General features: G+C 43.8%; 1 protein-coding gene across 4 annotated transcripts in view; it reads right to left on the bottom strand.

Annotated features, from left to right (window-relative positions):
• The window catches only part of LOC129857715 (thyroid hormone receptor-associated protein 3-like), a 41,172-nt gene extending 35,043 nt beyond the window's left edge, over positions 1 to 6,129 (bottom strand). Inside the window, exon 1 of one of the 4 annotated variants that reach the window (XM_055926223.1) lies at positions 5,333 to 6,129. The gene's annotated coding sequence lies outside the window, so the exon portion shown is untranslated. Of the gene's footprint in view, positions 1 to 2,768; positions 4,280 to 5,332 lie in introns of those variants that run through there. The other 3 variants (XM_055926226.1, XM_055926222.1, XM_055926224.1) reach the window with 3 other exon arrangements.
• Between the last annotated feature and the right edge of the window lie 8,292 nt (positions 6,130 to 14,421).

Here is a 14,421-nt window from a genome sequence, read left to right as displayed (position 1 = left end):
CTTCCTGTAAATAGGAGGAAAGTTCCTATCTATGTGAGCTTTTGATTTACACAACTGTTGTCCTGAAAATACATAGCAGAACTGTAACGGTGGTTCTCCTCCTCTTCAACCGAAGAGGAGGAGTAGTGATTGAACCAAGGCGCAGCGGGTTGTGAATACATAATTTAATAAAGACACGACAAAACAACGAAGACAGAAAACGACCTAGACTTGAATAAACTACAAAATAACAAAACCGAAATGTATAGACAGACCTGAACAATACGAACTTACAAATAACGCGAAGAAAGCACGAACAGGGAAAAATAGACTACACAAAAATTAAGATGTACAAACATACCGAACAGTCCCGTATGGTGCGACTGACACAGGAGACAACCACCCACAACAAACAGTGTGAAAACACCTACCTTAATATGACTCTCAATCAGAGGAAATGAAAAACACCTGCCTCTAATTGAGAGCCATATTAGGTCACCCTTTAAACCAACATAGAAACAGAAAACATAGACTGCCCACCCAAACTCACGTCCTGACCAACTAACACATACAAAAACTAACAGAAAACAGGTCAGGAACGTGACAAGAACAGTACTGAGGCATCCTCAAATTGTGAGGACATGCTACTCAACTTGCTGCTATCAAGATGGCACTCAACAGCTAAAGGTCCTCTCTATTTTGGTCCGTTGCGAACAGCATGGCAAATGGCAAGCTATCGTTCCTTATATCAGCAATGTGATGAGATGATGTAAACGTTAGGTGTTGCCCATTGACAGACATCTTCATTCAAATGTAGTCTAAAGCTGTAGATATCTGATGTATTTGGTCAACTTTCCGTGTCAGCCATTCTACCAGGGCCAGGGTCGTTACATTCACACACACGTGATGTTACCCCAGAGTTGACAGAGTCAAAAACGCCATATCAAATTGTCCGACTTCTCCTGTGAACTCCACCTTTTCTCATCCCGTTTTGCGACTGTCTGAAAAGAAATGTCACGTAAAGTTGTGAATCCTGTGAAAAGACAAGTGTTGATACAGCACCCTGTAGATACAACACCTTGACACTGGAGAGTGACAAAAAAAAATTGAAGGCATCCCCCATGCATTCACAGCATCAACTGTAGACTAGTCAACAACAGAGCATACATACTGTAAAAGACCACACGGCCAATTACTGTAAATCCTATTGCTTTACAACAATCCCCATTAACAGCAAATAAAAAAGTTATTCTCAATAAATAAACAAGTGACAGTACAGTACACCCTCTTTGTTATAAGCACCTGTGCCAGGATACAGGTGGGAATGTGGTTACACCTTTCTTATCTGTGTACATTTGAACAGATATTATTTGCATTAAGAGAACAATAAACCAGGATCTTAGAGCAAACTGCAACAGGATATGCTGTGATGTAGTGATTATTTATGAATAGGGCGGCACAATCAACCATGTCCCATTTTTTACTCAGAAATAATTAGAAATTATAATTGAGGGGTGAACTATGAACTATGAATGTGTTTTGCTCTATGCAACTGATGCATTTATGAAGAAAGCTGGATACCTCACTGGCTGACTGAACTCTAGCATTGCTGATCAATCAATTGACAACATAAAATGCATTTAAAGTGAAAGTGACATCGAGCTGTTGACTATCTGTGTAGCTTGTAGTGCTGGGCATTCCGGCTCTTTTCAGTGAGCAGGCTCGTTCGGCTCAGATCACCAAAAAGAGCCGTCTCTTTTGGTTCCCAAACGGCTCTTTAAAAAAAATATGTTTTGTATCGTTTCAAGTCAAAACAGTTTGCGATAGTTTGACTATGACTGGTGTTAAAACAATTATAATTAAATGTTTTAATGAAACCATCTCTACCTTAACCACAATGTATTTACAAATGCATTGGTTTGTTATGAAAAATAATGCTATTAAACATTTACATTTAAAGTATAACTTTTTAATGTATATAAACAAAGTGCATATAAATCTAACCATTCAAAACGAATACAATCTGAACAGCATAATATAATATTGCACCATATCAAAGAAAAATAAATAACAATGTGCAAAACGGTAGCATCCCAGTTAAAACATTAAACTGGTCCCTCTTTTCTCTCTCTTCTTTATTGCCATGTTATAACCAGCAGCACACAGCAATGCTGACCATATTTTGCTTTTGAGCGATTTGCATTCAGAAATGCAAGCTGCCTCACTTTCGAGGGGCTGATGCGGTTTCTTCTCTCAGTAATTATTTGTTTCAAGAAGACCCTCTGAGGGAACGGATGTGGCAACTATGCAGAGTCTCTTTGTCATGACTTTAGTAAACCGTGGGTAGACAGAGGCCTTGTTCTACCACCAGCTCAGAAGATCTGCAGATCTTTCAGAACGAATGTGTGGTGCACTTGAGTATTTAGGACTAAATTATTTTATTTATTGGTACGTTCTTTGAATTAGTTAATTCTATTCATTTAAATCTTTTGATCATTCATATCTTATTTTTTAAAATATTTTTTTAAATAGATTCGGTTCTTCTGATATGCGAGCCGGCTCCCAACGTTCACCTACAAGAGCCGGCTCTTAGAGCTGACTCGTTCGCGAACGACCCATCGCTAGTAGCTTGACAAATGGTGTCGAAGAAATCCCATAGAAATACAAACATAACATTACACTGTATCGTGCCACGAGAACAACCTCACATGTAATACATTATAGCATATATAGTAGCTGGTTGGGATAAAAGGACATACTACAGCAGGGATAGACAGGCTATAGCTTACCTCCGATAGTTCTGTTTTTTTCACGCTCCTCTGGCGGGTCCGGGTCGTATAGCTTCTTGGGTGACAGTCGGCGGAGGATCCGTTTTGTCACACTGTCAACCAAGTAATTTTCGATGATAGGTTGCAGTCCGAATAAACAGGCCAGTTGAGTTAACTTTGGCTACTGTGTGTCAAGCATCTTATTGACCGAAAAATGTGCGGGAATGACGTTTATCAGCTCGTTCAACAAGCTTTTTATCAGGTCCGTTTTATATTCATGCCACATTAAATAACTAGAGCAGTTGTATTGCGACACTGCGCTGTGCGCTCCCGAGGAATGAATTCAAAGTGGAGAAATTATCCGAGAACGCATACAATACGAAGCTATAATACTGACTACAGTAGAACCTTCCTTCGCAGCGCAGCAGGGGGTGTGAGTGCTGCTCAGTGCTCAGCGCACGCAGGTCAAATTTCCTTCCTGTTATTCCCTCGTCAAACATACACTGAACAAAAATATATACGCAACATGGAAAGTGTTGGGTCCATGTTGCATGAGCTGAAATAAAAGATTCCCGAAATTTTCCATTCGCAAAAAAAGCTTATTTTCTCTCAAATATTGTGCACAAATGTGTTTACATCCCTGTTAGTCAGCATTTCTCCTTTGCCAAAATAATCCATCCACTTGACAATGGTGGCATATCAAGAAGCCGATGAAACAGCATGATCATTACACATTACCTCTTGCTGGGGACCATAACAGGCCACTAGAATGTGCAGTTTTGGCACACAACGCATTGCCACAGATGTCTCAAGTTTTGAGGGAGTGTGCAATTGGTATGCTGACTGCAGTAATGTCCACCAGAGCTGTTACCAGATAATTGAATGTTAATTTCACTACCATAAGACACCTCCAACGTCGTTTTAGAGAATTTGGCAGTACGTCCAACCGGCCTCACAACCGCAGACTACGTGTATGGCGTTGTGTGGGCAGGCGGTTTGCCGATGTCCACTTTGTGAACAGAGTGCCCCATGGTGGCTGGTAGTGTTATGGTATGGGCAGGAATAAGCTATGTACAATGAACACAAGTGCATTTTATCGAGGGCAATTTGAATGCACAGAGATACCGTCACGAGATCCTGAGGCCCATTGTCGTGCCATTCATCCGCCGCCAACACCTCATGTTTCAGCATGATAATACACAGCCCCATGTCGTAAGGATCTGTACACAATTCCTGGAAGCTGAAAATGTCCCAGTTCTTCCATGACCTGCATACTCACCAGACATGTCACCCATTGAGCACGTTTGGGAAGCTCTGGATCGAAGTGTACGACAGCATGTTCCAGTTCCCGCCAATATCCATCAACTTCGCCCATCCATTGAAAAGGAATGGGCCAATATTCCACAGGCCACAATTAACAGTCTGATCAACTATGCAAAGGAGATGTGTTGTGCTGCATGAGGCAAATGGTGGTCACACCAGATACTGACTGGTTTAATGATCCATGCCACTACCTTAAAAAAAAGATATCTGTGACCAACAGATGCATATCTGTCACGATCGTGTGGCGGATTGACGGACCAAAATGCAGCTTTTGGAAAATAAGCCATCTTCTTTATTAAACACAACACGAAGATGAACACGACACAAAAACTCTATACAAAATAACAAAACAACAAAACGACCGTGAAGCTACAAACGTTGTGCACATACAAACAGGCTACAAACGTTGTGCACATACAAACAGGCTACAAACGTTCTTACATAGACAATTACCCACAACCAATGAGAGCCTATGGCTACCCTAAATAAGGCTCCCAATCAGAGACAACCGAAATCAGCTGTCTCTAATTGGGAACTCATTCAGGTAACCATAGACTCTCCTAGACAACTAAACATACATAGACAATACTAGAAACATGTACTCCACACAAACCCATATACTATACACAACCCCTTTACCATAAACAACACCCAAAACCAACAAAACAAAAACATTCCCCATGTCACACCCTGACCTAACTAAAATAATAAAGAAAAACAAGAATACTAAGGCCAGGGCGTGACAATATCTGTATTCCCAGTCATTTGAAATCCACAGATTAGAGCCTAATGAATGTATTTCAATGAACTGATTTCCTTACATGAACTGTAAAACTCCGTAAAACCTTTGATATTGCTACATGTTGCGTTTACATTTTTGTTCAGAATAGTTACACGTTAGCAAAATGTTTTCTATTTCATCAGCAGCTGCGAGTTACATTGTAACCAAGTCCACCACAATTGTTACAATTTGCAGTCACTACAGCGCTTCTGCAGAAATGGCATTGGTCATGTACGCTGCAAACACCGTATAAGAAAGAATCCAAGGCAGGCGAGAGGTCTTATAGACATGTTCCATAATCTGTTGCTATACTACAGCACGTTATTTCTGTCCTGGCAGAAATTGGACAGGAGGAAAGATCATTAGTCTAGATTAAGATATACCAGAGTCATAAAGACTGAAATGATGAAGGTGACATGAACCTTGCACTAATTGTTCAATATCTACCATAGGTGCTTGACATATTCATGTATCAACATACCTGAGTGCTTGGACCAACTGGATGCACTGACAGTTCAGATGCTGGGGTTACAATGACATTGCCTTCAGCTGTGTATTTGTGTAGCGTGGTTCGTTCTGCGTTGTGTAATTCTTAATGAAGACGCTGCCACAACTGATGGTCTGCTCGTTGAAATCTTTTTATTTGCCCTGCACACGAAGAGACAACACACACGTTACCCTTGGTGCAGTCACAGCTATCCGGCACCTTGCTAGCCGAGGGTCAGGCAAAAGAGCGCCAAAAGGAATTAACAGGTGCTGCGTGCACACACTCGCTGCACAACAGCATATACAAGTAAAACTATACAGAACATAATTCTGACAAAATAAAAGACATACCTGCACACGAAGAGACAACACACACGTTACCCTTGGTGCAGTCACAGCTATCCGGCACCTGCGCGAGCACATGTACACTCACTCAACCACTGTCACAAGTACTTAGAAGTTACAACAGATACCCCAGTCAGTGAGCTCTGTGAAACTTGTTAACATAAATTCCTACACTGTCCACACTATAACAAACGTATGGTTGCAAAACAGTACATTGTATAACCTTATGACGGTTTTATATTAAACAGTTTCGGAGCCAAGGACAACATACCTTGCTAGCCGAGGGTCAGGCAAAAGAGAACGATAAAGTGGTATGGGGATACAGATAACCCGCGATGGGCCAAACCAAAATATACAAAACTTTTACAATCACTTGTATGTACAATATTGGTATGAAAAAGTGTTTGTACACCAAATAAAAACATTAGCTATGCAGCTGTAATTAAATAAAAAAATACACTGAATTATTATTATTATTATCAGATTATTAACATCCCCTCTTGACCTGGCCTATTTGAATTGGTCCTTGTGTGCAATTTGGTGCGTAATCTAGGGGAACAACATCACACTGCTACATTCACCCCCACTGTTTTACACTAGATTATAGGCCCAAAACAAAACACATTACCTCAAAGGTAACAAAGCAAAGAAAGAAAAAAAATTCACACCCACAGGGCGACAGAGTAACCCAGTGTAGTCCCTTAATTCTAGACCCACAAATGGTCGATCAGCTGAAAAGCTATCCCGCGAAGGATTAGGAAAAATAAGGGGTAGCTAATCCCTTATTCAACCGTATACGAAAAATGCCATATACATTTTATGCCGATGGACTACACACAAAGTTACATGAATTGTCAAATATATTAGACAAACCCACAAATCATTCTAAGACATGCTTAGATTTCCTACATTCCTACAAAAGAAAAGGTAGGCAATATCCTACCGTCACTGAGAAACCAAGAACTGTTTCATTTCCTGTGTAGACATAGTTTGGATTAGCCTATCCACTGGCTTAATAAGTCTACCCAGTCTAGTCCGAACACCCTCACCCACAAACCTAGCAGGAATGTCACAGACAGCACTAACCCTGCTCAGAGGTCTAACCTCAGGATGGGGAGTACTACAGATCCGCATCTCCGGAGCCAGCACACTTTCAGTTACCGACTCAACACTAGTAGTGTCAGACGACTGATCAGAATCCTGGTAGATTGTCACAGACCACACTGACGAAGCATCTTCAACCAAGGTAACATCATCCACACTGAATGGAGTTTCGCAATCAGAACTCTTGTAGGCTTCGGGGATATCTCTCTGATCCACTTCTGCTGAGCACACCTCACTTAAGGGGACTTCATACGGTTGTTCCACCTCACTTCCATCAGCCGGGACTTCACCATCCTCTTGGAGTATCCTCCCAGAAGACTCAGGAAGGCCTGCTACCCAGTGGACAGTCCTGGCGTCACTCCCATCCATTTGGCTGGACATTGCAGACATCTCAGAGATCACGTCACCACTCGATAGAGATCCGTGACCCTCAGGTTCCTCCCACGAAGGTAAAGGCAGAAAGTTGACTGGCATAATCAGGTTCCTATGCACAGTTTTGAGGCGTCCAGTGGTAGGGTGTTGGATACGATATGTGTTCAGTGAGCTGTTCTTTGCAACCACTATGTACACCACACTCTCCCAGCGATCAGCCAGTTTCTTCTTGCCCCTCTCCCCCTTGTTAGCAAGTAGAACTCTATCTCCCTTCTGCACCGAGTGACCCTTAGACCGTCTGTTGTAGACCTCGGCTTGTCTCTTTTGTTGCTTACTGGCATGCTGCTGGGCCAATGTCATGGCCTCTCTCAGATCCTCACCCAGAGACTGGACATACTTATCCACATCTACTATGTCCCCATCCAGCAGCACACTTTCAAACATAACATCTACCGGCAACCTAGGGGTGCGTCCGAACATCAAGAAGAAGGGTGGAAACCCAGTAGTCTCATGAACAGTGCAGTTATAGGAGAATGTCAATGTGTTCAACATCTGAGGCCATTTAGCCTTAGACCTAGCTGGCAGAGCTCTAATCATCCCACCCAGTGTGCGATTCAGACGTTCTGCTTGACCGTTACCCATGGGATGATAAGGTGTGGTGTGGGACTTTTCAACACCAGATAACTGAAGTAATTCTGCAATAAGTAAACTCTCGAAGTTTGCACCCCTGTCAGAATGGATGCAATCAGCGAACCCATAAATGCAGAAGAAATTATTCCAGAGAACACGAGCAACAGTCTTAGCAGACTGGTTTGGACATGGATACGCACAGGCCAGCTTAGTAAAGTGATCAGTCACTACTAACACATCAATAGACTTGTTGTTTGAATCTTCGGCAGTCCAGAAATCAATACACACAAGTTCTAAAGGTGCCGTTGTCACAATGGAGACAAGTGGAGCTCTTGCTTCAGGCTCAGGTGCTTTACTCAACACACATCTCTTACAGTGGGCCACGTATTCCTTGACATCCTTCTCCATAGATTCCCAGTAAAACCGCTGTCTCGTGAGCCACAATGTGCGCTGCTGACCCTGATGACCAGCATCATCATGAACTCCCTTCAACACAAGGCCTCTCAAAGACACAGGTACAACATACTGGAATATTTTCTTCTTACTCACTGGGTGTTTTGAGACACGATACAGAATCCCTAACCGCGTGGTGAGTTTCCCCCACTGTCTTAGAGTATAAACTGTTTCTTTAGCTTCAAAGACTCGCTCTCTCCTAGATGGGCGCCGGCCTCTATCTACAAAGAACATTACTCTGCTGATGATAGGATCCAGTGACTGGTTATCATACAGCTCCTTGTGTGTAAGGACAGGTAAAGGGCTCTGACCCATGGACATCAACTTCTCAAGGTGCTGCACATGTGAAACGGACCTCACTGTGGCCCCATCATCCCATCGGCGATGGGCCTGGAGGACAGCAGACACCTCTTCACAGGAAACCAACCCACTGACATCGTCTCCAGCTCTACTCAACTCACTCCCAGGAGCCATAGACGTTCCACAGCCAGCCTCGGGCTGCTCACAGGAGAGACGGAACATGTCTTGTACATCATCCAGTCGAAGACCTCTGGCTTCCTCCAGCAGGACATCATATGGAATTCTTGTCAGTCGGTGCAGAACTTTGGAGCGGACAAATGGCTCTCTGCTCAAAGCATCAGCAACGACATTCTTGGGCCCTGGTATGTACTGGATATCAAAATCAAAAGGTGCCAGCTTTGCAACCCATCTCTGCTCACATGCATCAAGTCTCGGCTTTGTAAGAATATATTTGAGTGGATTGTTGTCGGTCCACACCGTAAACTTATGCCCTCGCAGCCAATGGCTGAACTTATCATGAATGGCCCATTTCATGGCTAGAAATTCCAGCCGGTGAGCAGGATACTTGGATTGTGCATGATTAAGAGATTTACTAGCAAAAGCTATTGGCCTGGCTATGGCCTTCCCATCTTGCACTTGGGATAGTACAGCTCCCAAACCACTGGTAGATGCATCAACAGAAAGCAAAAATGGCTGAGAAAAATCTGGATGAGCCAGCAGTGCCTGGTCAACTAGTGCTGCTTTCAAAGCTTCAAAAGCGAGTTGACATTCGGCAGTCCAGTCTGCAGCAGTGAGCCTGCGAGAGGGACCAGGCCTCTTTCTGCCCTTGCCTCTCCTAGGCTTCTTCCGACCTGTAGTCAGCTGAAACAATGGCCTAGCAACCATGGAACAATTCTCAATGTAGTGTTGATAGTATACTACCATACCAAGGAAAGAACGAATTTTGCTAGGAGACGGAGTGACACCATCAGCTTCCATCATCTCACTCTCAGTCACATTCAAAATGGTTTGAACCTTAGCAGGATCAGTGGCTACGCCCTCCTGAGAAATGATGTGGCCCAAAAACTTAACAGACCTCCTCAAAACTTGCACTTAGACGGAGACAGTTTAAGATTGTGCTCCTGCAACCGCTGGAAAACCATCTCAAGTCTCTGCAGACTCTCTTCCTCCGTTTTAGCAAAAACCATCAGATCATCCAAATAGCAAAGGAGACTTAGAAAGTTTTGGTCCCCAAAGATGGTCAGCATCATTCTCATAAACGTAGCCGGGCTGTTGCAAAGGCCCTGAGGCAAACGATTGTACTCGTGCAGACCTAAAGGAGAGGAAAAGGCAGTGTATTTCTTATCCTCCTCATGCAGTGGCACATTGTAGTACCCAGATGTCAAGTCCATTGTGCTGAAAAAGGCATTACCTCCCAGCGCCGCCAGTACATCAGCCTGATGAGGCAGTGGATGAGCATCCTTCACTGTGCGGGCGTTTAACCACCTAAAGTCAGTACAAAGACGCAAGTCCCCATTCTTTTTCCATACCAGCACAAATGGTGAGGCATACTCGCTGCTGGATTTTCTGACGATTTCCTTTTCCTCCATATCATCCAGTGTTTCCCTGAGTTTTTGGTAATGAGCTGGAGAAAGCCTACGATAAGGTAATCGAAATGGGCGGTCGTCAGTCAGCCGTATGCGATGGCAGAACTCTTTTGCCTCTCCACAATCCAGGCTATGTCTAGAGAACACCGTGTCATACTTCTCAATTAAACCGACAAGTTTGTCTTTCCAGAACTGTGAAACTGGACACTCCTCAACAGACAGGCCTTGAAGTCGAAGATTGCTCAGTGTGCTGTTGTCATTAACTACACTGCCACCAACTGAACTCTTAGCTGTAAGACTGCCATGTGAGCTGTCACATTGTACTTTTGCCACGTTTTGGTAAGCAGCTTGCTGCTTGACATCATCAAAATCCTCCAATGCAATACAAGGGTACACATCTGCCACTTTAGCATTTCGTCTCAGGGTAACTGGCGAAGTTGTTGGATTCACAATCTTCACAGGGAGCCATCCATCCCCCCACAGAGGCGTAACTACTCTCCCTACTAGTATGTGTCGATTCACACAACGAGACGTGCTGGGCTCGACAACAACAGTACTGCCCACAGAGAGTTTTGTCTTTGGGGGTCAGCGGCCCCACACCAGATGCTCACTCATGGGTTGGAGCGTTACTGCCCTCTTCAACTTAATGGTGCCCACTTTATCTGGGATGGAGTCTCCTCTCCATCTCTCCAGATTTGATAGGAGACGCAGGAACTGGCTGTCCTCACACTGGCCAGAAGGACCTGGCGTACCCACCACCCGCCAGTAGCTGTCATTTGATTTGAACTGTCTAATCAGAGACTTCAACACGTTAGTGCCAACAATGAGTTCATCAACCTGCCCATCTACAATAAGCACTGGGACTACATAACTGAAGCCATAAAGCTGTAGTTTCAAGTCACACATGCCCACTGGGCTAGTTTGCGTCCCACCACAACCCACCAGTATGATGTCTGAAGGAGCTAGAAAGTTCCCCTCTACCACTCCTGCCTCCCTCAACCGAGGTACAATATCTGCGCGCAGAGTAGTAGCCATGGACCCACTATCTAACATCCCCTTCAGCTCAACTTTATCCTGTACTAGCACGGTGGTGTAAAACAAACTGTCATTCTGAGAAATTCTCATTGTGTTCTGAAAAATTACTGTGTTGTTCTTGGGTACTGACTCACAAAAATAAGAATAAACAGATGGGATATCATCATCATCATTGGAGGAAAAATTAGCCTGCCCCACATTGCCATCCTCAAAATGTAGGCTTTCTAGTTTTCCAGACCTGCCAGTCTGTCCACATCCAGGGCTCTTTCGCTTCCCAGTCTCACTACAGTCAAAGCTCATGTGGCCAGGAGAGAAGCACTTGAAACACAGCTGGTGCATCTGACAGTGAGCTTTGGTCCAGTGATTAGTGCTTCCACAGACAGCGCACTCACGCTCACGTTTGGGGAACTGTTTACGGGGCCCTCTGTTCACAGACTGAGTATTGCTGACAAGAGCCTTCTCTAGCATACTCAAAACTTTCTCTAATGTCCCACCCTCAGATACAGATTGGGCCTGTTCTGGTTCACGGCCACATCGAGAAAAAGATAACACATTAGGTCTGCTCTCAGGATCCACTTCCTCCTGGGGGGAGTCGAAGACAGCAGCCACCTGCTGTGAAAGTTGTATTCTACATGCTTTACGCTCCCTTAACAGTTCATCCAAACGATCCTGTACCTCACTGGCTGTCCAGTCACGCAGGGGTTTGCATTTGAACACTTGGACCAACTCTTTATCAGGACAGTTGCGTACAAACATGACTGCCAACTCTGATCGCTGATTGGGCAAAGTTCTACCCTCACCTACAAGATACTGTTCAGCTGCGTCTGCAGCTTTGTTAAGCCTAATCCAGAAATCTAGTGGACCCTCATTAGCATATGGTTTCATTGAATAGAAATCAGCTAATGGCATACCTGAGTAGACAGTTTCCCCAAAGTGTTGCTTGAGAACACTGAACACTGCCTTAACATCTGTGACAACAGGGTTGTTACGCATCCAGACTTTGGTCACATCCCGTGCCCTCCCCATGAGCCTAGACATCACCTCCCCAACATTCTCAGACCCAGTGTAACCCCTCTTCTCTAGGTAGACTCCCATTAGCTCCTCCCACTCCAGGACAGAGTACTCATCTGAGCCATCACCCCTGAAGAAAGGTGGAGCACTAACCTCTGACTTCACAACCAGATTCAGCTTGGACGCATCAATAAAAGTTGACCCACATTGTTCAGGCAGGGGAAACTGCTGGGATTGGTCAGGGGAATGGGCAGGAGAAAGACTTGAAGCCCCAGGCTGCAGTAAACTCGCTCTGATAGATTCTCCTATCTCTGAGCCAATCTGCTTAATAAGGTCACTAAGCTGACTCGGTGTCCCATTATTACTGAGGACTGGGGACGATGGTACATCAAGAGACAGAGGTGGGATACCCTGGTCAGGTGGAGTAAACAGCCTACTCCTCCGAGTGCTAGTAAACTCAGGACTAGCAACCACTCTACTCCCAGGAGCTGACTGTACAAATGGTGTAAATGCATGGACACCCCTCCCTCTACCCACACTAACCACACCAAAATCCCCAGCATAACTCATCTTATGGACTTGAGAGTCTTCCATGGCTCAATAGAGAACTAAACTACATGTAATTTACTGCATACAAATACAAAAAAAAAATGCAATAAACAAATTCCCTCAAAACATGCAAATAAACACCAATACAATTATCTAGTGAATATGCTACATTCACCTTCACTATTTACAGTATACATTCACTTATAGCAAACCATCAACAAGTGCGCATGCGCGGATCACGCATCTCCTCCACATGCACAGCTCCGGTGGTCAGCTTGAGCTAACCAGTCGGCAGGTCGCGGCACCAGTTTGTAGCGTGGTTCGTTCTGCGTTGTGTAATTCTTAATGAAGACGCTGCCACAACTGATGGTCTGCTCGTTGAAATCTTTTTATTTGCCCTGCACACGAAGAGACAACACACACGTTACCCTTGGTGCAGTCACAGCTATCCGGCACCTTGCTAGCCGAGGGTCAGGCAAAAGAGCGCCAAAAGGAATTAACAGGTGCTGCGTGCACACACTCGCTGCACAACAGCATATACAAGTAAAACTATACAGAACATAATTCTGACAAAATAAAAGACATACCTGCACACGAAGAGACAACACACACGTTACCCTTGGTGCAGTCACAGCTATCCGGCACCTGCGCGAGCACATGTACACTCACTCAACCACTGTCACAAGTACTTAGAAGTTACAACAGATACCCCAGTCAGTGAGCTCTGTGAAACTTGTTAACATAAATTCCTACACTGTCCACACTATAACAAACGTATGGTTGCAAAACAGTACATTGTATAACCTTATGACGGTTTTATATTAAACAGTTTCGGAGCCAAGGACAACATACCTTGCTAGCCGAGGGTCAGGCAAAAGAGAACGATAAAGTGGTATGGGGATACAGATAACCCGCGATGGGCCAAACCAAAATATACAAAACTTTTACAATCACTTGTATGTACAATATTGGTATGAAAAAGTGTTTGTACACCAAATAAAAACATTAGCTATGCAGCTGTAATTAAATAAAAAAATACACTGAATTATTATTATTATTATCAGATTATTAACATCCCCTCTTGACCTGGCCTATTTGAATTGGTCCTTGTGTGCAATTTGGTGCGTAATCTAGGGCAACAACATCACACTGCTACATTTGCAAGGCAAATATTGGTACACATTAGGATGAATCAAGCTAACACAGTCTGGAAAAACAGGGAACAAAACAACCCCTTAGGCAAAGTTCTGTTGAGTGGTACTGAGCCCATTCAAATGACAAGAACCACAACCCCAACCACGGACTTCTATTACCCGGGGATGAGACAACACAATGAATCCATCATACAATGATACATAATTCGTAGGTCATGGTTAAGGCAACAATATTTTTTTCTGACCATGTGATCTAACCCTGGGAAAGGAAAAACACCTGGCCCTAGCAATGCCAAAGACAGAAGGCAGATGAATTGAAGCCAAATGAAATGAATTGTCTTCCAAAAAAAAACAGGAGGTAGAGTTATAACATCAGCATAATGCATGTGGAACTATATTTTACAGTAGACTATTTAACGGTAAACATCCATTGCTGTGAGACCTTTTCATCAACTGTTGGCTGTCACACTTCCTTTTAATCTTTGCTTTTTATCTTGACATCGATCAGATAGAATGCACAATACATAGTGATAGTGTTCCCATGC

The sequence above is a fragment of the Salvelinus fontinalis genome, chromosome 6 (genome assembly GCF_029448725.1).
Source record: "Salvelinus fontinalis isolate EN_2023a chromosome 6, ASM2944872v1, whole genome shotgun sequence".
Lineage (NCBI taxonomy): Eukaryota > Metazoa > Chordata > Actinopteri > Salmoniformes > Salmonidae > Salvelinus > Salvelinus fontinalis.
The sequence above is the reverse complement of the archived record's forward strand: the minus strand, read 5'-3'. Positions and strand labels throughout refer to the sequence as shown.